Source organism: Zea mays, chromosome 7 (genome assembly GCF_902167145.1).
Source record: "Zea mays cultivar B73 chromosome 7, Zm-B73-REFERENCE-NAM-5.0, whole genome shotgun sequence".
NCBI classification, from domain to species: domain Eukaryota; kingdom Viridiplantae; phylum Streptophyta; class Magnoliopsida; order Poales; family Poaceae; genus Zea; species Zea mays.
Window position 1 is genome coordinate 84,549,467 of NC_050102.1, and position 25,120 is coordinate 84,574,586.

At 43.8% G+C, this 25,120-nt stretch overlaps 1 pseudogene; it reads left to right on the top strand.

Moving 5' to 3' along the window:
• Positions 1-739: 739 nt before the first annotated feature.
• LOC103633972 (auxin response factor 4-like) lies at positions 740-5,828 on the top strand (annotated as a pseudogene).
• Positions 5,829-25,120: the final 19,292 nt, after the last annotated feature.

Genomic DNA, 25,120 nt, shown 5'->3' on the forward strand with positions numbered 1-25,120 from the left:
TCAACCCTCCCAATCGATATGAGTTTGATCTAATCCCAACCACTGGCGCACGATCGGACGGCGCACCCGCGCCTTCCCGCCCCCTCGATTGGCCAGGACGGCGCCGACGCCACCCACACCCGACGGAGCATCACCGACGAGGGCCCCTTATGTGCCCCGATGCTCGATTCCCGATACTTATAGGTCCCAAACGAGGCGTAAGCTACCGTGAATTGATTAATGAGTTACTCTTACCAGTTTTAGTGGCTGGAATCGAGCAGCCCACGCGACCCGATGACTATACGGCGGCTCTGACAAGCAATTGAGCCCTCCCCGGCCACCAAACTCTCCCAAACACATGACCCGCGCAAAGCTATTCATCCGGATCTGCTCTTACTGCCGCGGTGAGGTTGCAGATTGCCAAGCACAGACACGGTGGTGAACCATTTTCTCACGCCGGTTACCAACCCCGCCTCAGCACTCTCTTCAACCTTGCCTAGGACCTGATGAAGCAATAGCATGGCACGGAGATACTTATACCCCGGAGGCCGAGCACGAACCGCCTGCGAGATCCCCGGGTGCGCGGCAATGTCGACCATGGGTTGTTCCGTTGCCGCATTCCATTGCGAGGAAGAAACTGACGATTTGGGCCCACACACCAGGGAGAGCGGGGGAGGCTGGCCGAAGGGCCCTGCATGTCAGATGCAGGTCCAATGGGTGGAGGGCGCGCTACGGTGACGGGCTAACCACCGGAGGCCACATGGGCTGCGCGGCGCGCGCGGTATTGGGCCGGCAACAAGGTTTCGGCCCAGACTCTATTTTTTTCTTTATCTTTTTCTTTTTACCATTTTCTGTTTTCCTTTCTTTTTGTTTTCCTATTTTCCTTTCCCAATTTCCAATTCAATCTACATTCAAATTTCAAGTTCATTTAAATACATAGACAAAACTTCATTTTGAGAATGAAGTATAATTTTATTTGTTTATTTATTTATTATTTTATTTAAACAAATGTTTCTGAACTTACAACTCAAACCTTATTTCTTTTAGGGGAATATTACCTATTTTATTAGAAGATAGTCTCAAATGTATGATCTTTATGAAAAGATGATTTAATTCGAATCTTGTGAAGAATACTTCCGGGTACATGAGACTATTAATTATATGTGGTTCTGTTCATTTAATCTTTTATTTGGAACCACATTTATTTAGATCTTGGAAGTGTTTTTTTGTTATACATCTCAAAAATAGGATTTTTGGGTGCTACATTGTAACTCACCACTATAAATAGAGGAACAATGTATGCATTTGCGGACACTGAAAAATGGAGCACCTTGGAATTTCTCTACCTTCAAAGGTGTTTCATCTCATCTTCGTGCTCCTTTTTGTAAAGCCGAAGGTATATTTGTAATCATTCACATTGAAAGAAGGTGAAATTGAGTTGATTGCCTAAGATGTTTTGCCATGTCATTCTTATTATGATTAGTTGTATAATTCCTTTACACTCAATATGTTTTAAGAATTCATTCTTATGCAACTTTCTCCCTTTAGTCAACTCCTTCGTAGAAGGGAATTTACTAAAGGGGAAGAAGAATCTTCTCATTTGTGTTGCCTTGTTCTTGTATTCTCTTAGGAGCCAAAATCAAGTAACCAACAAGAATGAAACACAAGAACTGGTTGCAACAAAACTCAAATAAATGCTCTGAAAGCACTAACTCTTCTCTAGCTCAATTCTACTAAAAGTGGCACTTGGGATGAGTTGCATCACTTGGAGTTGATGCAAGCAATGAATGCGAGTTTGGTGTAGCTCTATTTATAGCTCCAACTACCCCTTGTAGCCGTTGGAGAAATACAACAAAAAGTGCTCTGAATGTGGGTGCACTAGACCTTCTACAATGCCGGTTTGGTGCACCACCAGACCTTGTCAATCTGTCCTAGCAGGTGATTGTTCTAACAAGTTAGGTGAACAGTATCGGTCTAGTGCACCACCGGGGCCTTATCACGTCAACTCGGTTGTTGGAATCAGAAATGAAGTCGTTGATCTCTGACAGTCCGGTGTGCCACCAAGCTGGACTTGTGCGCCAGCTCTCTTTCAGCTTCAAAATGGCCTCTCTAGTAAACTGGTCCGGTAGGCCACCAAACCGGTCTGGTGTGCCAGCCAGCCCAGACCACTTTACAGCCCCTCTACGCACTTGGTTTGGTGCACCACCGGACCTATCCGGTGCGCCTTTGCACAGCTCAACTTTGGTAGGTTTTGATATATTTTCATCAATTGAGTTTAACTAGACATGAGGGTGTTCCTATGACTTCATACCATATGATCAATATATGGAGTTAGTAAAAAACAATTATTCTATTAGGATGAGATTCGAGATGAGGTTTGAAGGGGAAGAGGCAACAGAGCAAAGGTAACCTCCTTATTAACCTTTTGTATTCTGTAGCTTCATTCATGTTACTTGGTCCCCATCATTGTACCTGCTCATTATTTGTAGTTTTTATGTATTTTTATCTTGTCCTTTAGGTTTACTAGTACAATAGTTGGCTGTGAAAATCTTGACACACTATGGTCTTATTCCAATTGGAGATACTTGAAGGTAGCTTATTCAATGTTTAATTCCATTATGATCTTAAATCTTATGCCTATGGACTTTTTTTTCTTTATTATTAACTATAGGTGCGTTGGGATGAGCCTTCTACTATCCCACAGCCAGATAAGGTCTCTCCTTGGAAGATAGAGCCTGCTTCATCACTGTTGGGGCCTTCTTCTTCTGAAGGTCCTCAAAAACATAATTAACCATTTGTTTTCAGCATAAGCTATTACAGGAAGTTTTGTCTTTAGGATGCAAGCCTCTTCCTCATGATGAAGACACATGAGATGAAGCCAGATCTAAAGAGGATAAGAGTAAACGTCGAAGCTATCACCAGATGGACAACTTCGGCTCATAACGGAGATGAAGTATAATGATGATGCTGACCGAAATAGGAAAATACTACTTAGTCCTTAATGACTAGTATTATGATCATACGTGAATATTGGGGACATCAATGTACTTTTACCCGGGCTGCGTCCCGTGTCTATAAATAGATGAACAGTAACATTGTACTGTTCACGCTAAATTGCAATCACTCTCTCACATCTCTACCTTCGAGCAAACCGAAGGTATCAATGTAATATGAATTCTGCTGATATTCATACATGTTTTATAGGATGCGAATATGAAGGAATTAATGAGATGCAATTACTGTCTTCGTCCTCTCGCATTCATGTTTACATGCTAAGTGTTGAAGGCCTGTTCTTCATGACCTTCGTCTGATGATCATTATATCCATGGGGAGATAATGCTTCGGAAGACGAAGGTCCCTAATAATTAACGATTGTGTTGCCTTATTCTTGATTCGAAGCATTTGAGAACAAGTGACCAACAATCACCTCCTGTCAATCCTCTCCCTCTTTCTAGAGGAAAAAGACCTAAACAATATACGCCTCCACCTTCCCCTGAATCATCTATTCTCACAAAAGAAGGTAAGTTTACTAGATTGTTCAGTTTCAAGAGTAATGGCGACAAAAATATAGCCAAGCCAATGCTTTGCAAATTATCTTGTGGAATTTGCAAGTGCAACCAAGATTGATACCCATTATGCTCAAACACCACATCAAAATCTGGTCTTGCAAAGTCAAGAGCAGATGACCTTGAGGAACAACCTAACTAAAAGCACCAACTCTGATTCCACAGTCTAGAAGCAGATGATGTGGTCCCCATCACCCAATGGGAAAGCTCACATTCAGCCTGATTGGATGGCTGCGCGTCCATGTGCAGGCTGGCGCCGCACTGACTAGCGAGATATGATAATTTTGAGCGTATGGGTGGATACAGATTAATAGCATCAAAATGGCTTATTTTTCATCCATTCATGCAGGTTGTGACTCCCACATACAAGCAACCAAAGATGGTGTGGGTAACCAATCAGGCGCATTAATTTTCAGCCGAGACTTGCTATGGATAACTGGATGCCATTGGAAAGGCGTGAAACTAACTTCAAGGACATCCGTTCTGCCTTCAAGGACGCAAACAACGAACAATGACTTGCATTTCTAGAGTGAGCAGAATTCGATGTATGGTAATTCAAGTGACCAGCAGGGTTTCAGCTTTGGGCAAAACCCATTAAAGCCTAGTTTGGGTACTATAGTATTGACCTCAATCCACATGTATTGAGGTGGATTGAGGTGTCACATCAATCCACCTCAATACATGTGGATTGAGGTCAATACTATAGTACCCAAACAAAACCTAAAGTTGGTTTAACCAGCCATTTCCCTAGGTTGAACAGCCACGAGTGGTGAGGCCGCATGCAACGGTTGCTCCATTTGATTTGGAGAAGACTAGAGAAGGCAGTGGTTCAAGATTTTTTGTTTCCAAGTTGATACAACCAATCCATCACATGACCAATTGAGCTCTCCATTGTCTGCTACCTGAGAGCATGTGGTACAAACTCGACCATCAGTACCAATTAATGAATTGTAACCTGTGCAAATTGAGTGCTTGCCTGAGGGGCTGTAAGCACAGCTGGAACTGCAGCTGAGATATATTGACCTTAGAGAGGTTCTTGCTGTTACCTTTGAAATTCTTGCTGAGATATATTAACTCTTTCTATTTTGCCTCCTCTGCAATAACCTTTGTTTAAATTCTATAACTCGAAGCATACAATAGTGACACATGTAAACTCATATTGTCATGCAAAACTCTATGTCCATATGACCAGTGTCTTTTCCGTTTATAAAATGCAAAAAACTACAAAATCTAGCTATTTGTACTAAAAACACCAATAGGATAAATCATAGTATCTCGGCTGTGGGGGACAAATATCCCCCGGGTCTACTAGAAGGCGAAAGACCCTTGCATGGGGCCACAGACGAGTTACTCCGCAAGGTCGTCTCGTCGTGGGCCGCATAAAGACCACAAGTGAAATGGGCTGACCCAAGAAGGCAATGGGCTCGTGCCCGGATCGTCCGTTGGATTACACACAATCTCAAGGAACTGTCCGTTTTCCCCGCGCCCGACGCCCTCGAACATCGGGGATAGATCGGGATGGAATCAGCGGGTTTTCGTTAAGACAAGCTAAGTTAGTTCGCTATTAGCTAGGAGATATGCTAGAAGAATGTGATCACCGTGTATGTAGGGAGTGCCCCACGGTCGTGTATATAAGGCCTAGGGGGAACCCCATCATTTTCATCTCATTAGCCCCTCTCCATTCTGGAGACACCACTTGTAACATACCACACATATAGAGCCATCCCAGGAAGTAGGGTATTACGCCTCTCAAAGCGGCCTGAACCTGCAGAAAATAGCTTGTCTCTCTCTTACTCTCTCGTGCTCCCAGCACGAACCATCGAGCTACAATCAGCAACACCGTCCTACCCAAAAGCACCATAAGGGTATCCCCGGGTATGCGGTCGGACACTAAACACCGACATCAGCCACAATCTACAAAGAAGTTTTCTTCAAGTACACTTAACACTACAATTTTAGTTTTGTTCATCCTTTAGTTTGGAAATAGTTTGGATACTGATTGAAGTTCAGCACCAATGATAACAATATGAGTTGGTTCCTTTGAGTCAGTTAAGGATCATACTTTTGAGATGAGTTTGCTTTTTCTATACTTTTACACACTATTCTCCAAAGTATGACCCCCAATTTTTGTATTTTCATAGTAACATATTTTACATTCCCTTTTATATGTGGTTTGATGCGACCAAGCGGACGCGCGCCTACGACACGTTGCTGGGCACGCTTACTGGCACCGTGCACGTCGCCGGTGACGGTGGTGGGTGGGACGGCGAGGCCGTGGTGTAAATGCACCATGTGCGGGAGCTGCTGTCGCTGCCCCGTGGCACCGTACTGCCCGTGACACTGGGACCGCTCTAGTACAAGGTGTTCCATGTCTGCCCACTCCACCAATCGCGACAGGGTCTTGTCTGCGCCCGTTGGTTGGCTGCTCGACATGTTAAACATCGGCGGGGCATCAAAGAGTGCGCAGTGACCAGCGATGCCAGCAATAAGGCTGTGGCGCTTAGGGTCCATGGGTGTGGCCGGTTCGATGCCTACTGCTCACGGGAGCCAGCGAGGTGTCTGCTGGAGTCAGAGGAAGTGGAGTTCAGTTATGACGCCGACACCGGTCGGCTTCATGTCCATGGACCTTCCCGTGCTGGAGCAGGAGTTGTACTGGTGGACGCTGGAGATTGTGGTGTAGGCCGTGACGCGTGTGCGCGGGCGCCAGCACTTGTCTTCACGTCTATGCCATTTTGAGACGGACGACCATTGCCATTTACGATGTGCATGAGAGATGTATCGTGGTGTCTCTCTATATAATTGGTATAGAGAGAGTATATTTTGCTATGTCTGTATTTGTATACCATGAGTGCTCTGAATGTTGTATAATACTAGATAATAAAAAACGATGCTCCTTTAATTGGAATCTCTTCTCTAAACAATAAATTTGTTCAATAGAAATCTCTTCTTTATTTCGATCCTATATTACCAACTTACGATTTGTCTATTTCGATTAATAGTGACATTGAGCCAAATTTTGGTTGTTCAAAATAGAAGACTTCAACATTTATTATGATTGGTGAGATGATTTTTGATAGCATTACTAAACAATGACCTATACGTACACAAGTGTCTTTCGTTATAACGCATGGGTATATAGTACTGATAGAAATTGCGAGCGAATTTTACTTTTTAAGGTCTAGTTTGAGAACTCCATATTTCCAAATAATTCTTATTTTCTTAAAAAAATAAATTAATTTTCCTTGATAAAATAAAAATTACTTAGAAAAATATGGTTTCCGAACTCGTCCTAGTAAACTTAATGAACTCTGCGTCACCTTCCAGCCCAGGTCGGAAGTTCGAATCTTTTTTCTGTGTTTTCTTTATTGTATCACTCATCCCTACCTAACTATATGTCTACATATCATTATATCAACCTAGGAACTAGAGTGACCTTTAAAAAATCGTCCACTGCGCACGCCTTGATCCTCTTGTTCAAAAAGGAGAAGAAAAGAAAATTCCGGCTCGAGACATTGATACGTGATCTATCCATGTGATGCGACCATGTGCTTGGACAGCATCCTGTAATGCCCGACAAATACAAAGCCGTCCGGGTCCGGCACCTGTCACGCTGCCTTACGTAGCTAGTGTCGTTTACCTTTGGTGATTAACTGATTATATTTGGGATCCGCGTAGGCCGCAGCTCGCAGCTAGCAAGCGAGTGCCTCTTCGTCCATGCGAAGGGAGGAGGCGGGCACAGGTCGCAGTCTCGTGCAACATACATTTGATCGATTATATTTGATTGATGATGAGATGCTGTTCTTTCGTGTGGTCTCCCTTCGCATGCATGTCAATATATTACGGGGTGTTTGGTTGCCCCTGCTAAAGTTTAGCCCGGGTCACATCAAGCGTTTGACTTTCAAATAGGAGTATGAAATATAGACCCAACCAACTGGACTAGATTTGTCTCGTCTTTTAATCTTCGGCTGACAAATTAGTTTTATAATCCGACTACATTTAATACCCGGAACGGAGGTTCAAACATTCGATGTGATAGGGGCTAAAGTTTAGTTTGGGGTAACCAAACACCCCCTACATGGGGCCTACGCCCTACAGATATGTACCGTAATGCTGGCTACTAGCTAGGGTCTCAATCATTCTATTGACTCTGATTCAGGGCGAGACGGTATACTCTGCGGCGGTACGAATGATCGCGGCACGGAATCGGACGATACATGACTCTGCGGTAGGAGTGGATCTTCTCTGCTCACGTGCTGAACTATCCGTGCTCTGGGCTATTGGTGGATCTAGGATTTATAAATAGCCTGAGCTAGTCTATGAACTACGTAAATATTTATAATGAAAACATAAAAAGATAATAATAATAATACCTTAAAAATGTTAAAAAATGTAGAATAATTTGAATAGTTTTCATAACTAAATGCGACAATACATAATATACCATAATCATAATTCTTAAAAACAGACCCTACAATATAAATATATTTGATTAGCACATCATATATCGTGAAAGTTTGAAAATATAATTAAGTTGAGCCGTTAAAGTATTGAAATGCGCCAGATAACGACATACCACTGATTCACACCACGAGGTAAATTCATTTTTCTAGTCTTTATGCCTTTGGAATCTTCTCGTGGTTGTAACATTATCAAGACCCTTAAATATCTCTCTTTCGATGTAGCATACCATTAAGTGATTGAACCAATCATCATTGATCTTGGTGCGCAATTTAGTCTTGGTAATCTTCATTGCTGAGAAAGATCTTTCAACAGATGCAGTTGAAACAGGCAATAACAAAGCTAACTCAATTATTTTGTACACCAATGGAAAAACCAAGTGCTTTTCTGTTTCAACTATCTTTGTAGCTAAACTTGCAACATCTTTACAAGTAGCAAAAGATGTATGCCTTCTAACATGAAGAATATAAGCCTCAAGTTGTTGTGAAAGCATTGCATGATCAATATTGGAGAAATCAGCATCATAAATTTTAGCAAGTCGAATCTTATTAGCATCAAATCTAGAGAAATTATTCTTTGGATCAAGACATGAAAACCATGTCAATATATCAGTAGTTGCTATGGCGACGCTTGGACTGGACGGCACCTGCACGCTCACAACATGCAACAACGCCTGGGCCACGATCTCGCTTAGCGAATTGGCCTGGCCCATAATTAACAATCATGTATATTGTCTAATGCTCACGCTTGGAAATTAGACCGAATGCATGCATGTGTTGCGTGACAGAGCCCGGGCGTCAGCCCGTCCTGCCAAGGAGATTGCTCCACCCCTGCTCTGAGCCGGATGGTCCGCACGTGTGCAGAGGGTCGAACAACCCAAGAATTCGTCCTTCAGGAGGGACCCCGTCAGGGAGGAGAGTTCCAGGAGGGCCCCGGAATCGGCATGCCTCCCGGAACGTCCCTAGATGATATAGAGTCGAAGAGGGATGAAGATTTTGGATTAGGAAAAGCTAAACTAGGTCTAATTATTGCTACTCCTAGGGCAAGATAGTAAAGGAATTAAAATATTGATCGATTGGTTCGATTGATGATACATGCAATTAACCATACCCCTTCATATATATAATGGGGATGTCTAGACTCGTTCCTACGCGTTCCCCAACGAAATCTGCGTGATTAGATGGATAAGCACGTATGGAAAATGGGGCTTTCTCGCCTGAGTTAATATTATTGCGAGCCGTCCGAGCTAACCCGCGGACTGTCCGGGCCGCGGACCATCTAGGCCACATGGTCGGACCATTCGTCCTTCCAGATGCCACATATGGTGCTTAACATATGCCCTTGCCTTTTGGGGAAGATAAGCGAACCAAAAGCACCTAGTACAGGCTATTATCAACCTGATGTGAGAACATTAGTTTTCTAAGCATCTTGCCAAACACTAGGATGATATTGCTTTAGGAAATGACCATTCAATGCCTTAGGTAATTCATCACCTTACAATGTCTACAGCATGAATGCATTACCAAAGATTACCTATGTAACTCTATAAGGCCCTTCCCAGCTTGGTGACCATTTACCAGATTTTTGGTCCCTACTTTTTAATGGCAGGACTGACTTCCAAACTAGATCACTAATTTGAAATGATTTAGCCTTTACCTTCTTGTTGTAGGCCTTGGCAACCATAATCTTGTCTTTCTCGTTCTCCTTTAGAGCTATCAGTCTCTTGTCGGTCACCTCATCAATATCGTTCATCATCAAATCAGGATTGTCACCAATAGCTAGATCATTTGCCTCGCGAATCTGATATCATTTAAGCTTACTTTCATAGGAAAAACAGATTCCTATCCATAAACAAGTTCAAAAGGAGAAACCTTAGTAGCATGGTGTTTAGATATTTATGAGCCCATAAAGCCTTAGACAAAATCTTATGCTAATGCCTTGGGTGATAATATATCTTCTTATTAATAAGGCTAATCAATCTCCTATTACTTGACTCGGCCTGACCATTGGCATGAGAATAATATGGAGATGAGTTGATCAATTTAATATTATATGGTCTAGCAAACTCACGTACTTCCTTTAACATAAAATAAGTTCCCTGGTCTATAGTTAAAGTCTAGGGAATGTCGACTCTATGAATAATGTGCTCGGTTACAAACTCAACTACCTCTATGTGTGTCATATTTTTCAGAGCAACAACTTCAGTCTATTTGGTGAAATAATTTGTGGCATCTAGCACAAACTGGTGCCCTTTCAATGATGAAGGATGATTTTCTCCTACAAAGTCCAAACCTCACCCCCTAAAAGGCCAAGGTTTGATAATAAGATGAAGTTCAGCGGTAGGAACTAATTGCAAATCACCGAACTTCTCAAACACTTGACATAATTTATAGTACTTAAAACAATCAACTTTCATATCAGGCCAATAAACACAAACTCTTCTCAAAAGCTACTTCATCTTTGGAGCTGATTGATGAGTACCACAAATTCCTTCATGCACTTCGGCCACAACTAATATAGCATCAACAGGGCCCAAGCACTTAAGCAAGACATCAATAGGAGTCCGACGATAAAGTTCATTGTCGATTAAAACATACTTGAAAGCTATCCGTTGAATGTTCCTATTTGTCCTAACACTTAGATTACGCATGTATGTAACAAAAGGCGTCCTCCAATCAACTGCATCGGCTGCATCGTTAGCCAAATTAACCAAGGCTACATTTCTGTTAGTGTCAGACGGTCTGCGACCCATGGTCGGACTAGAGATGTCAATGGGGAATTCCCCATCGGGGATTAACTCCCTAGACCCATATCCATGAACCTAAACACGTCCACATACCCGAACTAGACATTGGGTACAAACATCTTCCCATACCCATCCCAGATCGGGTACCAAATACCCATGGGGATCCATACCCGGACCCAGCACGCAGCAAGCAATCTACTACTACTCGCAGCTATCAGCCAACAGCCCAACACACAGCTATGTGCTAGCAGCCCAGCACACATGTTGTTGTAGCCAAGAACTACATCATCACAAGAAAGCTTACCTCGACACCGCATCACATGCAAGGAATCCCAAAAGCTTACCTCGGCACCTTCCAGATTTGGTAGGGCCGCAGTGCAAGTGGAGGCACGCTCGCATTGGGCAAGCGGTGACGTCACCTTCTGAGTTACGAGCAAGCAAGCAGCGGCGCAGGCGCGCGGCATAGAGCAAGCGGCGGCGCGGCTAGAACCTAGAAGTGGAGTGGTGGCAACTGGAAAGAAGTGGTGGAGTGGAATGTGGAAGCCTGGAAAGAACCTGGTGGCAGCAACCGTATTTAGATTTTTTTATTTTTTCCTTCCCTTCAAGCTTCGACGGATTTCTAGCCCATAAGGCCATGAGCAGCCCACCATCCATGCTTCATAGCATCCATAGATGGCAGACCAGAGACCTAGTCACTCAGAAAGGTAGAGTCGAACGCAAAGACCACACTCTACAAGACCGGGTATACCTTCCCCATGGGTAATCGGGTTTGAGTTTGTACCTCCCAAACCCCAACCAGCCATACCCCGATGGGGAAAGGATTTCTCCCAAATCTATCCCCATGGGGATTAATTGTAACCCATACCGTAACCCTAATAGAGGAATTCCCTATGTGTAATCAGGTTTTGGGGCCCCATTGACATCTCTAGGTCAGACGGTCCGACGCTAGCGCGAATGGTCCAGCTGCTCCACTCAGACAGTCTGCGACCTGGGAACTCAACGCACCTCTGCTTATCGGATTTTCAGAAATATGAAATTTTCCACGTGCTACCTGATAACCTGAAGCTCCTTGTGCTAAGTCATTAGCTCTAGAATTATCAGCTCTAGATATATGCCAAATGTCAAATTCGTCAAAAGAACAAACTATGTCCCAACATTTTTCAAGGTAATCATTCAAAATACTATCTAAACATTGATACTCTCCTAAAATCTGTTGGACAACCAGCTGAGAGTCACCAAATACTTTTACATGTGTTACTCCCAGATTATTTAAAAGTTCTAAACCAAATAAGAGAGCTTCATATTTGGCTTGATTGTTCATGCAATAAGTTTTCAATCGACAAGAGAAGTAAAAAGTGGCATTCCTTGGTGAAACAAGCATGATGCCAATCCCTTGCCCTTCACCGCAGACTGATCCGTCAAAATACAGAGTCCAGTGAGTAATAGTAAGATATGATATGTCTAGCCAAGGAATATCATCAATCCAATGTTTTACAATAAAATCAGCTACAACCTGGCCTTTCATATATTTTAATTACTGATAGGCCAAGCCGTATTCTATAAGTGTGTAAGCCCATTTACCAATTCTGCCACTTATGCTTGGGTTTTGCAACATATATTTAATTACATCGATTTGATAAGAAACAATGCAAGAGCTAGATAGTAAATAATATCTAAGTTTGGTGCATGCATAAAACAGACATAGACATAAATTTTCAATGAAGGTGTACCTTGTTTCAGCATCTACCTGAAAGGGAAATGTGCCCTTGGGCCATTTCTAAGTATTTTGGTGATTGAGTGTCAACACAAGTGCTCAAATGTGAATCTATGCCCATGGGTGGACAAAGTGCAAAACAAGAGCAAAGGTATGTTTCTAAGTCTTAGTATATTGGTTTTGTGTACTAATATACTTGTCTAAGTGTTAGAAACAGAAAGAAAAAGAAAAGAGAAGAGTTGGCTGTGTACAGCCAAAAGGCTGTTTCGGTCTGGGGCACCGGACTGTCCGGTGGTGCACCGGACTGTCCGGTGGTGCACCGGACAGTGTCCGGTGCGCCAGGCTGCCTCGGGCGAAGTGGCCGCTCTCGAGAATTCGCCGACGGCGTACGGCTAAAATTCACCGGACTGTCCGGTGTGCACCGGACTGTCCGGTGAGCCAACGGTCGGCCGGGCCAACGGTCGGCCGCGGAATCCGCGCACGACACGTGGCCGAGCCAACGGTCGGAAGGGGGCACCGGACTGTCCGGTGCGCCAACGGCTCCCAGATCTGCAACGGTCGGCTGCGCCATTTTAGGAAGGAGATCGGGCACCGGACAGTGTCCGGTGTGCACCGGACTGTCCGGTGCGCCCGATGACAGAAGGCAAGATCAGCCTTCCAGAATTGCTCTCAACGGCTCCTAGCTGCCTTGGGGCTATAAAAGGGACCCCTAGGCGCATGGAGGAGAAAACCAAGCAACCTTAGAGCATTCTTGATCATCCACACTCAGTCTTTGCGCATCCGTTTGTCATTCTCAGTGATTCGAGCTCCGTTCTAGTGAGAACTTTGAGATAGTCTTTTGAGCTCGATTCTTGGCCGTGTGTGTGCGCATTTTGCTGTGGATCTGTGTGTGTTGCTTCCCTCCCTTACTCCGTGCTTCTTTGTGAACTTTAAGTGTAAGGGCGAGAGACTCCAATTTGTGGAGATTCCTCGCAAGTGGGATAAAGATAAGCAAAGCAAAACACCGTGGTATTCAAGTGGGTCTTTGGACCGCTTGAGAGGGGTTGATTGCAACCCTCGTCCGTTGGGACGCCACAACGTGGAGTAGGCAAGCGTTGGTCTTGGCCGAACCACGGGATAAACCACTGTGTTATCTCTGTGTTTGATTTCTTGTGGTATTGTGTTTTGTTGAGACTCCTCTCTAGCCACTTGGCGATTATTGGGCTAACACTTAACAAGTTTTTGTGGCTATAAGTTTAAGTTTACATAGGATCACCTATTCACCCCCCCTCTAGGTGCTCTCAATTGGTATCAGAGCCGTTCTCTTCAAGAAAGGGACTAACCGCCTGAAGAGATGGATCCTAAGGGAAAGGGAATCGTGATCAACGACAAGGAGAAGGAGTCCTTCGTCAACGAGCCAAGGGATGACAAGTCCAACAACTCGGGCTCAGGCCACAGACGCAAAGATGGGAAGAAGAAGAAGACAAGACGCATCAAGGAGATCGTCTACTACGACAGCGATGAGTCTACTTCCTCCCAAAAGGACGACGACCACAACGACTACGAGAGAAAGAAACCGGTCAATTCAAACTTTTCTTTTGATTACTCTCGTATTCCTCAAAGTACTAATGCTCATCTATTATCTATTCCACTTGGTAAACCTCCTCATTTTAATGGAGAGGACTACAGATTTTGGAGTCACAAAATGCGTAGTCACTTGTTCTCTCTCCATCCTAGCATATGGGAGATTGTAGAGAGTGGAATGCACTTTGATAGTACGGATAGTCCCATGTTTATTAATGAACAGATTCATAAAAATGCACAAGCTACTACTGTGTTGCTAGCCTCTTTGTGCAGGGACGAGTACCATAAGGTGAGTGGCTTGGACAATGCCAAACAGATCTAGGACACCCTCAAGATCTCTCATGAGGGGAATGATGTCACCCTGCTCACCAAGATGGAGTTGGTGGAGGGCGAGCTTGGACGATTCGCAATGATAAGGGGCGAGGAGCCAACACAAACATACAACTGGCTCAAGACCCTTATCAACAAAATAAGGAGCTACGGAAGCACGCGATGGACGGACCACGATGTCGTCCGCCTAATGCTAAGGTCCTTTACCGTTCTTGATCCTCATTTGGTGAACAACATTCGTGAAAATCCTAGGTACACCAAGATGTCGCCCGAAGAAGTTCTTGGGAAGTTCGTAAGCGGGCGAATGATGATCAAGGAGGCAAGATACGTGGACGACGCCTTGAATGGTCCGATCAACGAGCCGCAACCCCTTGCTCTCAAGGCAACAAGGAGCAAGGAGGCGCTACCGAGCAAGGTGGCGCAAGTTGAGGCGGCCGGGCTAAATAATGAGGAGATGGCCCTCATCATTAAGCGCTTCAAGACGGCGCTTAAAGGTCGCAAGGGACAGCCAAGCAAGACCAAAGCCAAGGGGAAGCGCTCGTGCTTCAAATGCGGTAAGATTGGTCATTTTATTGCTAACTGTCTCGACAATGATAGTGACCAGGAACACGGGAGCAAGAGGGAAAGGAAGAAGCATTACAAGAAGGCCAAGGGCGAGGCACATATCGGAAAGGAGTGGGATTCGGATTGCTCCTCCTCCGACTCCGACAATGAAGGACTCGCCGCCACTGCCTTCAACAAGTCATCCCTCTTCCCCAACGAGCGTCACACATGCCTTATGGCAAGGGAGAAGAAGGTAAGTAACCAAAACAATGTCACTTATGATTCTTCTAGTGATGATGAGTCTAGTGATGAAGAAATAGATTACTCTAGTTTGTTCAAGGGATTGGATAGAACTAAAGTAGATAAGATTAATGAATTGATTGATGCCTTGAATGAAAAGGATAGACTCTTAGAAAAACAAGAGGATCTTTTATATGAAGAACATGACAAATTTGTAGAGGCACAAAAGTCTTATGCTTTAGAAGTTAAAAGAAATGAAGTGCTTTCTAGTGAATTATCTTCTTGTCATGAAACCATTGCTACTTTAAAAGGTGTTAATAATGATTTAAATGCTAAACTAGAAGTGGATAGTAAATCTAACTCTTGTGTAGAACATGTTATGGTTTGCACTAGGTGTAAAGATTTTAATGTTGATGCTTGTAGTGAACACCTAGTTTCAATTTCTAAATTGAATGATGAAGTGGCTAGTCTTAATGCCCAACTTAAGACTAGCAAAAGCGAATTTAATAAATTAAAATTTGCAAGGGATGCCTATACGATTGGTAGACATCCCTCAATTAAGGATGGACTTGGCTTCAAGAGGGAAGCCAAGAACTTAACAAGCCATAAGGCTCCCATTCCCGCCAAGGAGAAAGGGAAGGCCCCTATGGCTGGTAGTGCTAAAAAGAACCATGCTTTTATGTATCATGATAGGAGACATACTAGAAATGCAAATAGAAGTTATAATGTTTTTGATTCATATGTTTATGATTCTCATGACATGTTTGCTTCTAGTTCTTTCTATGTGCATGATAGAAATGTTGATAGGAGAAATGTTGTTCATAATATGCCTAGGAGAAATGTTGTTAATGTTCCTAGAAAAGTTAATGAACCTTCTACAATATATCATGCTTTGAATGCTTCCTTTGCAATTTGTAGAAAGGATAGAAAGGTGATTGCTAGGAAGTTAGGGGCAAAATGCAAGGGTGATAAAACTTGCATTTGGATCCCTAAGGAAATTGTGACTAACCTTGTAGGACCCAACAAGAGTTGGGTACCTAAGTCCCAAGCCTAAATTTGCCTTGCAGGTTTATGCATCCGGGGGTTCAAGCTGGATTATCGACAGCGGATGCACAAACCATATGACGGGGGAGAAGAAGATGTTCACCTCCTACGTCAAGAATAAGGATTCCCAAGATTCAATAATATTCGGTGATGGGAATCAAGGCAAGGTAAAAGGGTTAGGTAAAATTGCAATCTCAAATGAGCACTCTATCTCTAATGTGTTTTTAGTAGAGTCTCTTGGATATAATTTGCTATCTGTTAGTCAATTATGCAATATGGGATATAACTGTTTGTTTACAAATATAGATGTGTCTGTCTTTAGAAGATGTGATGGTTCACTAGCTTTTAAGGGTATTCTAGACGGCAAGCTTTACTTAGTTGATTTTGCAAAAGAAGAGGCCGGTCTAGATGCATGCTTAATGGTTAAGACTTGCATGGGCTGGCTGTGGCATCGCCACTTAGCACATGTGGGGATGAAGAATCTCCACAGCTTCTAAAGGGAGAACACGTGATAGGTCTAACCAATGTTCATTTCGAAAAAGATAGACCTTGTGCAGCTTGTCAAGCAGGTAAACAAGTGGGAGGAGCGCATCACAGCAAGAATGTGATGACCACTTCAAGACCCCTGGAGCTACTACATATGGACCTCTTCGGACCCGTCGCCTATCTAAGCATAGGAGGAAGTAAGTATGGTTTAGTTATTGTTGATGACTTTTCCCGCTTCACTTGGGTATTCTTTTTGCAGGATAAATCTGAAACCCAAGGGACCCTCAAGCGCTTCCTAAGGAGAGCTCAAAATGAGTTTGAGCTCAAGGTGAAGAAGATAAGGAGCGACAACGGGTCCGAGTTCAAGAACCTTCAAGTGGAGGAGTTCCTTGAGGAGGAAGGGATCAAGCACGAGTTCTCCGCTCCCTACACACCACAGCAAAATGGTGTGGTAGAGAGGAAGAACAGGACACTCATTGATATGGCAAGGACGATGCTTGGAGAGTTCAAGACCCCCGAGTGCTTTTGGTCAGAAGCCGTGAACACGGCTTGTCACGCCATCAACAGGGTCTACCTTCACCGCCTCCTCAAGAAGACGTCGTATGAGCTTCTAACCGGTAACAAACCCAATGTATCTTACTTTCGTGTATTTGGGAGCAAATGCTACATTCTAGTGAAGAAGGGTAGAAATTCTAAGTTTGCTCCCAAAGCTGTAGAAGTGTTTTTGTTAGGTTATGACTCAAATACAAAGGCGTATAGAGTCTTCAACAAATCATCGGGTTTGGTTGAAGTCTCTAGCGACGTTGTATTTGATGAGACTAATGGCTCTCCAAGAGAGCAAGTTGTTGATTGTGATGATGTAGATGAAGAAGATGTTCCGACAGCCGCTATACGAACCATGGCGATTGGAGAGGTGCGGCCACAGGAACAAGATGAACGAGATCAACCGTCTTCCTCAACGATGGTGCTTCCCCCAACTCAAGACGATGAACAGGTTCATCAACAGGAGGCGTGTGATCAAGGGGGAGCACAAGATGATCACGTGATGGAGGAAGAAGCGCAACCGGCACCTCCAACCCAAGTTCGAGCGGTGATTCAAAGGGATCATCCCGTCGACCAAATTTTGGGTGACATTAGCAAGGGAGTAACTACTCGATCTCGATTAGTTAATTTTTGTGAGCACTACTCCTTTATCTCTTCTACTGAGCCTTTCAGGGTAGAAGAGGCCTTGCTAGATCCGGACTGGGTGTTGGCCATGCAGGAGGAACTCAACAACTTCAAGCGCAATGAAGTTTGGACACTGGTGCCTCGTCCGAAGCAAAATGTTGTGGGAACCAAGTGGGTGTTCCGCAACAAACAGGACGAGCACGGGGTGGTGACGAGGAACAAGGCTCGACTTGTGGCAAAAGGTTATGCCCAAGTCGCAGGTTTGGACTTTGAGGAGACGTTTGCTCCTGTGGCTAGGCTAGAATCAATTCGTATCTTGCTAGCATATGCCGCTCACCATTCTTTCAGGTTGTACCAAATGGATGTGAAGAGCGCCTTCCTCAATGGGCCGATCAAGGAGGAAGTGTATGTGGAGCAACCCCCTGGCTTTGAGGATGAACGGTACCCCGACCACGTGTGTAAGCTCTCTAAGGCGCTCTATGGACTTAAGCAAGCCCCAAGAGCATGGTATGAATGCCTTAGAGATTTCTTAATTGCTAATGCTTTCAAGGTTGGGAAAGCCGATCCAACTCTTTTCACAAAGACATGTGATGGTGATTTGTTTGTGTGCCAAATTTATGTCGATGACATAATATTTGGTTCTACTAACCAAAAGTCTTGAAAAGAGTTTAGCAGGGTGATGACGCAGAAATTCGAGATGTCGATGATGGGCGAGTTGAACTACTTCCTTGGGTTCCAAGTGAAGCAACTCAAGGACGGCACCTTCATCTCCCAAATGAAGTACACGCAAGATCTGCTAAAGCGGTTTGGGATGAAGGACGCCAAGCCCGCAAAGACTCCGATGGGGACCGACGGACACACCGACCTCAACAAAGGAGGTAAGTCCGTTGATCAAAAAGCATACCGGTCAATGATAGGGTCTTTACTTTATTTATGTGCTAGTAGACCGGATATTATGCTTAGTGTATGCATGTGTGCTAGATTTCAATCCGATCCTAAGGAGTGTCACTTAGTGGCGGTGAAGCGAATTCTTAGATATTTGGTTGCTACGCCTTGCTTCGGGCTCTGGTATCCAAAGGGGTCTACCTTTGACTTGGTTGGATACTCAGATTCCGACTATGCTGGATGTAAGGTCGATAGGAAGAGTACATCGGGGACGTGCCACTTCTTAGGAAGGTCCCTGGTGTCGTGGAACTCTAAGAAACAAACTTCTGTTGCCCTATCCACCGCTGAGGCCGAGTATGTTGCCGCAGGACAGTGTTGCGCGCAGCTACTTTGGATGAGGCAAACCCTCCGGGACTTTGGCTACAATCTGAGCAAAGTCCCACTCCTATGTGACAATGAGAGTGCTATCCGCATGGCGGAAAATCCTGTTGAGCACAGCCGCACAAAGCACATAGACATCCGGCATCACTTTTTGAGAGACCACCAGCAAAAGGGAGATATCGAAGTGTTTCATGTTAGCACCGAGAACCAGCTAGCCGATATCTTTACCAAGCCTCTAGATGAGAAGACCTTTTGCAGGTTGCGTAGTGAGCTAAATGTCTTAGATTCGCGGAACCTGGATTGATTTGTAGCATACATGTGTTTATGCCTTTGATCATATTCCTTATGCATTTTGTTGCTTAATAATGGTGCTCAAGTTGTACAAACACTCCCTGGACCTCACAAGTCCGTTGCAAAGTGATGCACATGTTTAGGGGGAGATGTGTTACAACTTGACCCTTTGAGACTAACCCTGTGCTTGAGTTTGATGCTTTAGTCTCAAAGAAGGATTGAAAGGGAAAAGGTGGACTTGGACCATGCAAGACTTCACTGCACTTCGATGAAAAGAGTAACTTTTCCAAGTTCATCTTTAAACTCTTATTGCCTATTTTGCTCTTAATTGAAGAATTTGGTGAGGCAATGAGGTTAAAGGGCCAAGATTGATCCCGTTTTGGTGCTTGATGCCAAAGGGGGAGAAAATAAAGGCCAAAGCGATAAATGGATCAGCTACCACTTGAGAGATTTTGAAAATAGTAGAATAGAGCTTTTTGTTTTGACAAAACTCTTTTATTGTCTCTCTTGTCAAAAGTTGGCTTCTTGTGGGGAGAAGTGTTGATTATGGGAAAAAGGGGGAGTTTTTGGAATCTTGAATCAAAATTTCTTTGGAAAACCTCTCTTTATGTCTCTACAAGTGGATTTGACTTAGAGATAGGATTTTGAGCTTGATTTGCAAAAACAAACCAAGTGGTGGCAAAGGATGATCCATATATGCCAAAATTGAATCAAAATAAATTTGAGTTTTATTTGAAGTGATATTGCACTTGTTCTAGTCGCTTTATGTTGTGTTGGCATAAATCACAAAAAAGGGGGAGATTGAAAGGGAAATGTGCCCTTGGGCCATTTCTAAGTATTTTGGTGATTGAGTGTCAACACAAGTGCTCAAATGTGAATCTATGCCCATGGGTGGACAAAGTGCAAAACAAGAGCAAAGGTATGTTTCTAAGTCTTAGTACATTGGTTTTGTGTACTAATATACTTGTCTAAGTGTTAGAAACAGAAAGAAAAAGAAAAGAGAAGAGTTGGCTGTGTACAGCCAAAAGGCTGTTTCGGTCTGGGGCACCGGACTGTCCGGTGGTGCACCGGACAGTGTCCGGTGCGCCAGGCTGCCTCGGGCGAAGTGGCCGCTCTCGGGAATTCGCCGACGGCGTACGGCTAAAATTCACCGGACTGTCCGGTGTGCACCGGACTGTCCGGTGAGCCAACGGTCGGCCGGGCCAACGGTCGGCCGCGGAATCCGCGCGCGACACGTGGCCGAGCCAACGGTCGGAAGGGGGCACCGGACTGTCCGGTGCGCCAACGGCTCCCAGATCTGCAACGGTCGGCTGCGCCATTTTAGGAAGGAGATCGGGCACCGGACAGTGTCCGGTGTGCACCGGACTGTCCGGTGCGCCCGATGACAGAAGGCAAGATCAGCCTTCCAGAATTGCTCTCAACGGCTCCTAGCTGCCTTGGGGCTATAAAAGGGACCCCTAGGCGCATGGAGGAGAAAACCAAGCAACCTTAGAGCATTCTTGATCATCCACACTCAGTCTTTGCGCATCCGTTTGTCATTCTCAGTGATTCGAGCTCCGTTCTAGTGAGAACTTTGAGATAGTCTTTTGAGCTCGATTCTTGGCCGTGTGTGTGCGCATTTTGCTGTGGATCTGTGTGTGTTGCTTCCCTCCCTTACTCCGTGCTTCTTTGTGAACTTTAAGTGTAAGGGCGAGAGACTCCAATTTGTGGAGATTCCTCGCAAGTGGGATAAAGATAAGCAAAGCAAAACACCGTGGTATTCAAGTGGGTCTTTGGACCGCTTGAGAGGGGTTGATTGCAACCCTCGTCCGTTGGGACGCCACAACGTGGAGTAGGCAAGCGTTGGTCTTGGCCGAACCACGGGATAAACCACTGTGTTATCTCTGTGTTTGATTTCTTGTGGTATTGTGTTTTGTTGAGACTCCTCTCTAGCCACTTGGCGATTATTGGGCTAACACTTAACAAGTTTTTGTGGCTATAAGTTTAAGTTTTCACAGGATCACCTATTCACCCCCCCTCTAGGTGCTCTCACTACCAACCTTCGACTTAGATATGTTATGGCATGCTCCTTTTCTTCAGACTCCTGACTCAGAACAGCTCCAATAGCTTTATCCTCTGCCACAATATATAACCTAAAAGGCAACCCACTCTTTAGTACTTTTAACACTAGAACCGAAGATAAATAATCATTAATAAGATCAAATGCCTACTGTTGCTCTACCCCCAAGTGAAATCGACATTGTTTTTAAGCCGAAGAATAGAAGTAATAGCATCAATTTTCCCGGCCAAGTTAGAAATAAATCTTCGCAAATAATTTACCTTGTGAGAAATCTTTGCATTTCAAGTTTACAAGTTGGAGTTCCCATATTCCGAATAGCACTAATTCGGTCGAGATCTACTTCTATGCCATGTTCATGAATAATAAAGCGTAAGAACTTGCCAGCCAATACCCCAAAGGCACACTTATGTGGGTTCATTTTTATACCATACTGTCGCTTTTTATCAAAGCTCAAAGGCGCACTTGCGTGGGTTCATTTTTATACCATACTGTCGCATTTTATCAAAGCTCGGCTAGATGGGAATCAAACACAACTGATTTGACCACTATATCATCAATATAGACCTCCACAATGTTGCCTAATAACTCATGAAATATTAAATTCATAGTCCTCTAATAAGTAGTGCTAGCATTCTTTAAACCAAATGTCATAACAACCCACTCAAATAAACCAATAAAGCCTAGACAAATAAAGGTCGCTTTAGAAGCATCTTCTTCGGCAATAAAAATTTAATTATGTTTGGCACTGCCATCAAGAAAACTAATGACTATTACCTGATGCATTGTTAATTAAAATGTCGGCTACAAGCATAGGATATTCACATTTAGGAGTTGCTCTATTTAGATTACAAAAATCATTGCATACTCTGAGCTTACTAGAATCTTTTTCCTCCACTCGCACAATGTTAGAAACCCAATCTGTTCCTGGACTGTCACACACGGTTTTAAGGACAAACCCGGGTGCATCTCATATGTGTGCCAAACAAGATCAACACATATAACAACTCAATGTATAGAGACGAATGACACAACTTTATTACATAATGGAAATGTCTTACAAAATAGCTGATAATAAATCGAACTAATATAACTATCTCCTCAGCGCCTATCGTTGACTGGGAGACGACGCCTAGATCTCATCAAACTCATCATAGTAGTCCTCCTCCCGGGGTACCTACTCTTCACCTGTAGGAGGGGGGTTACAGCAAGAGTGAGCTCACATATGTTCATCGCTCAAAAGTCTAGGGAATAATGTGCATGACCTCATTTACGGTGGGGGCTCATGTGAAGTTTAAGACTAATCAACAAATAAGGGTTAAAGTGTAAAGCCCAAAATTTGTATAAGGGGAAATAATAAAATAAATAAATATATAAGTGGATGTTTTGGGATTATGAAACCTTTGGGGATTATTTGGTTTTCCTTTCTTTGTGCATATTCAATTAATAGGATTATATTGGTCAAATAACAAACAAATAAATAAAGAAATGTGCATCTTATGCTGATGTTATTTTTTTGATGCATTCTATTTGAATAAAGGAATCATAACTTAAATTGACCTCAAATTATAAATGAAGAAAATAAAATAAAATAGCAAGTGGGAAAGGAAAGTGTGATAATCATCTATTATTGCTAGAATTAAATGAAATAAAGGAGAATGGAGGAAAAACAAAGGGAAATAACATACACTAACAAAATATTTATATATATATATATCACTTCATACTTACACTTTTATTTGTGCACTTGATCAAATAACATGGTGATTCTATTTGAGATCACAGGGCATTTAGGTTTTATAAGTTTCAAGGTGGAAAGTACGACACGTCCAAAAAAGGTGTGCCACTAGACATCCATTATAACTGGCCGGTAAGTATGTGAATTTATGAATACATATCATACATGTACGTACATAGGACAATCTTGCAACTAAATAACCAATCTCCCGTTATGTAGTGTCACAAGCAACCACCCGGATCGGTCCTATGTGGGTTCTACGTGTGCGAGTTCATGAGAATGAACGGACGATACATCACGAACCCTGGCAAGGTATTATTAGTAATAGTCACGTATGTATTTATGTCATTAAAGATGCAAATGTGTTATTATTGAGTATAAATAGATGATGTTTATAAACTTCCTTTACAGCAATTTCAACAAGAAAGCCCGGAGAACTTGACTGAAGGTGCATTGTATGGCATAGTTGAGGACCTGTGCACATTCATATTGAAAGAGGTAATTCCCGCAGAAGGGAAATATCACGATGCTTCCGGAACATTAGCTTTGCCAGAGTTTAGAATACTAACAGAAATTAGTAGACTATCTCTTAGCCGAGATAGTTATTAGAGCTTAAGTGAAAACTTTGATGTATATAATGTGTGATGCATACATGGTTGTAAACAAGACTTTGATGTATATAAATGTATGATAGAATTTAATTCCATGTTGCTTTTAATATCAATATATATATGTTTTGTGTGTGTAAATATATATAAATTTAAAAAAAGGCGGGAAAACTTTCCACTGGCGGCTAAATAAAACAAACCGCCAGTGGAAATGCTATTTTCACTGGCGGTTTTCTTTATAAAACCGCCAGTGAAAACAGCATTTCCACTGGCGGTTGCTAAAGAAAACCGCCAGTGAAAATAGAATTTCCACTGGCGGTTCTAGAATAACCGCCAGTGGAAATGACGATTTCCACTGGCCCCTAGCACTGGCGGCACTGAAAAGCGCCAGTGAAAACGTCTCTAGAACCGCCACTATAGAGGCTGTGTGTACTAGTGTGATCTCTGTATGAAATCCACAAACAAATTTGAAATCAAATATTAGATTTTGAAAACGGGGAAGAAATTCAAATCTGAAATTCAAATAGGAAATAAAAAAGTGAAATTGTGCGCTTGGGTTGACTCCAGTTCCCCTGGCCCAATTCACCACCATGCCGGTCCAACTCACATACGCGCAGTGGCCCAATCCTCACCCCGCGCGTCCGGGCGCTGACTAGGTGAGCCCTCGCGTCAGCCCCTCTCCTTTCCTTCTCCATGCCCGCACCACTGACTCGCGGGCCACATCTTTCAGGTTGGTCTCTCTGATGGCGTTGCAACAGAATGCCGACCACCTCGTCGGGGATCTCGCTTCTCGCGCCCTTGCTCGGACTTCGCTACTGGGGTATAAATCGGGTGTCACGGTCTCATTGTCCTCCCCAACCCAATGTGTCGAGCCCTGCCCATGGAACCCAAGCTAGCATGTCGCCATCATGAGCTTGTGCCAAGAACGCTCATCGTCGTTGCCAGCCGAACCAAGCTTGACCGCAGCCTAAGCCTCGCTGTGGAATCGGGAGCGATCCTTGGTGCTCGTCGGTCAAGCTCTAAACTTGGTACGTGATTTAATGAGCGTGGGTCGATGAATTGCTCGCCGGAGCAATGGTATCACTGTGCGGCTGCTCGCGTGCGTGGGCAGGGAAACTCGTCGCTTCTTCCGCCGGTACATTACCCCGCTCGGATCCGTCAGGTTCTAGGCTATGTGTATCACCGTGCGGATTGGGTTTTTTATCACTGGCGCGGAATCGGGGCAACTCCAGCCATGGCGTCGCTGTAGCGGTCCGTGCACCGTCGTCCTAGGTTGGGTGGGGTGAGAGATGATAACGGAGGAAATCCTGGTCGTTGATTCGAGT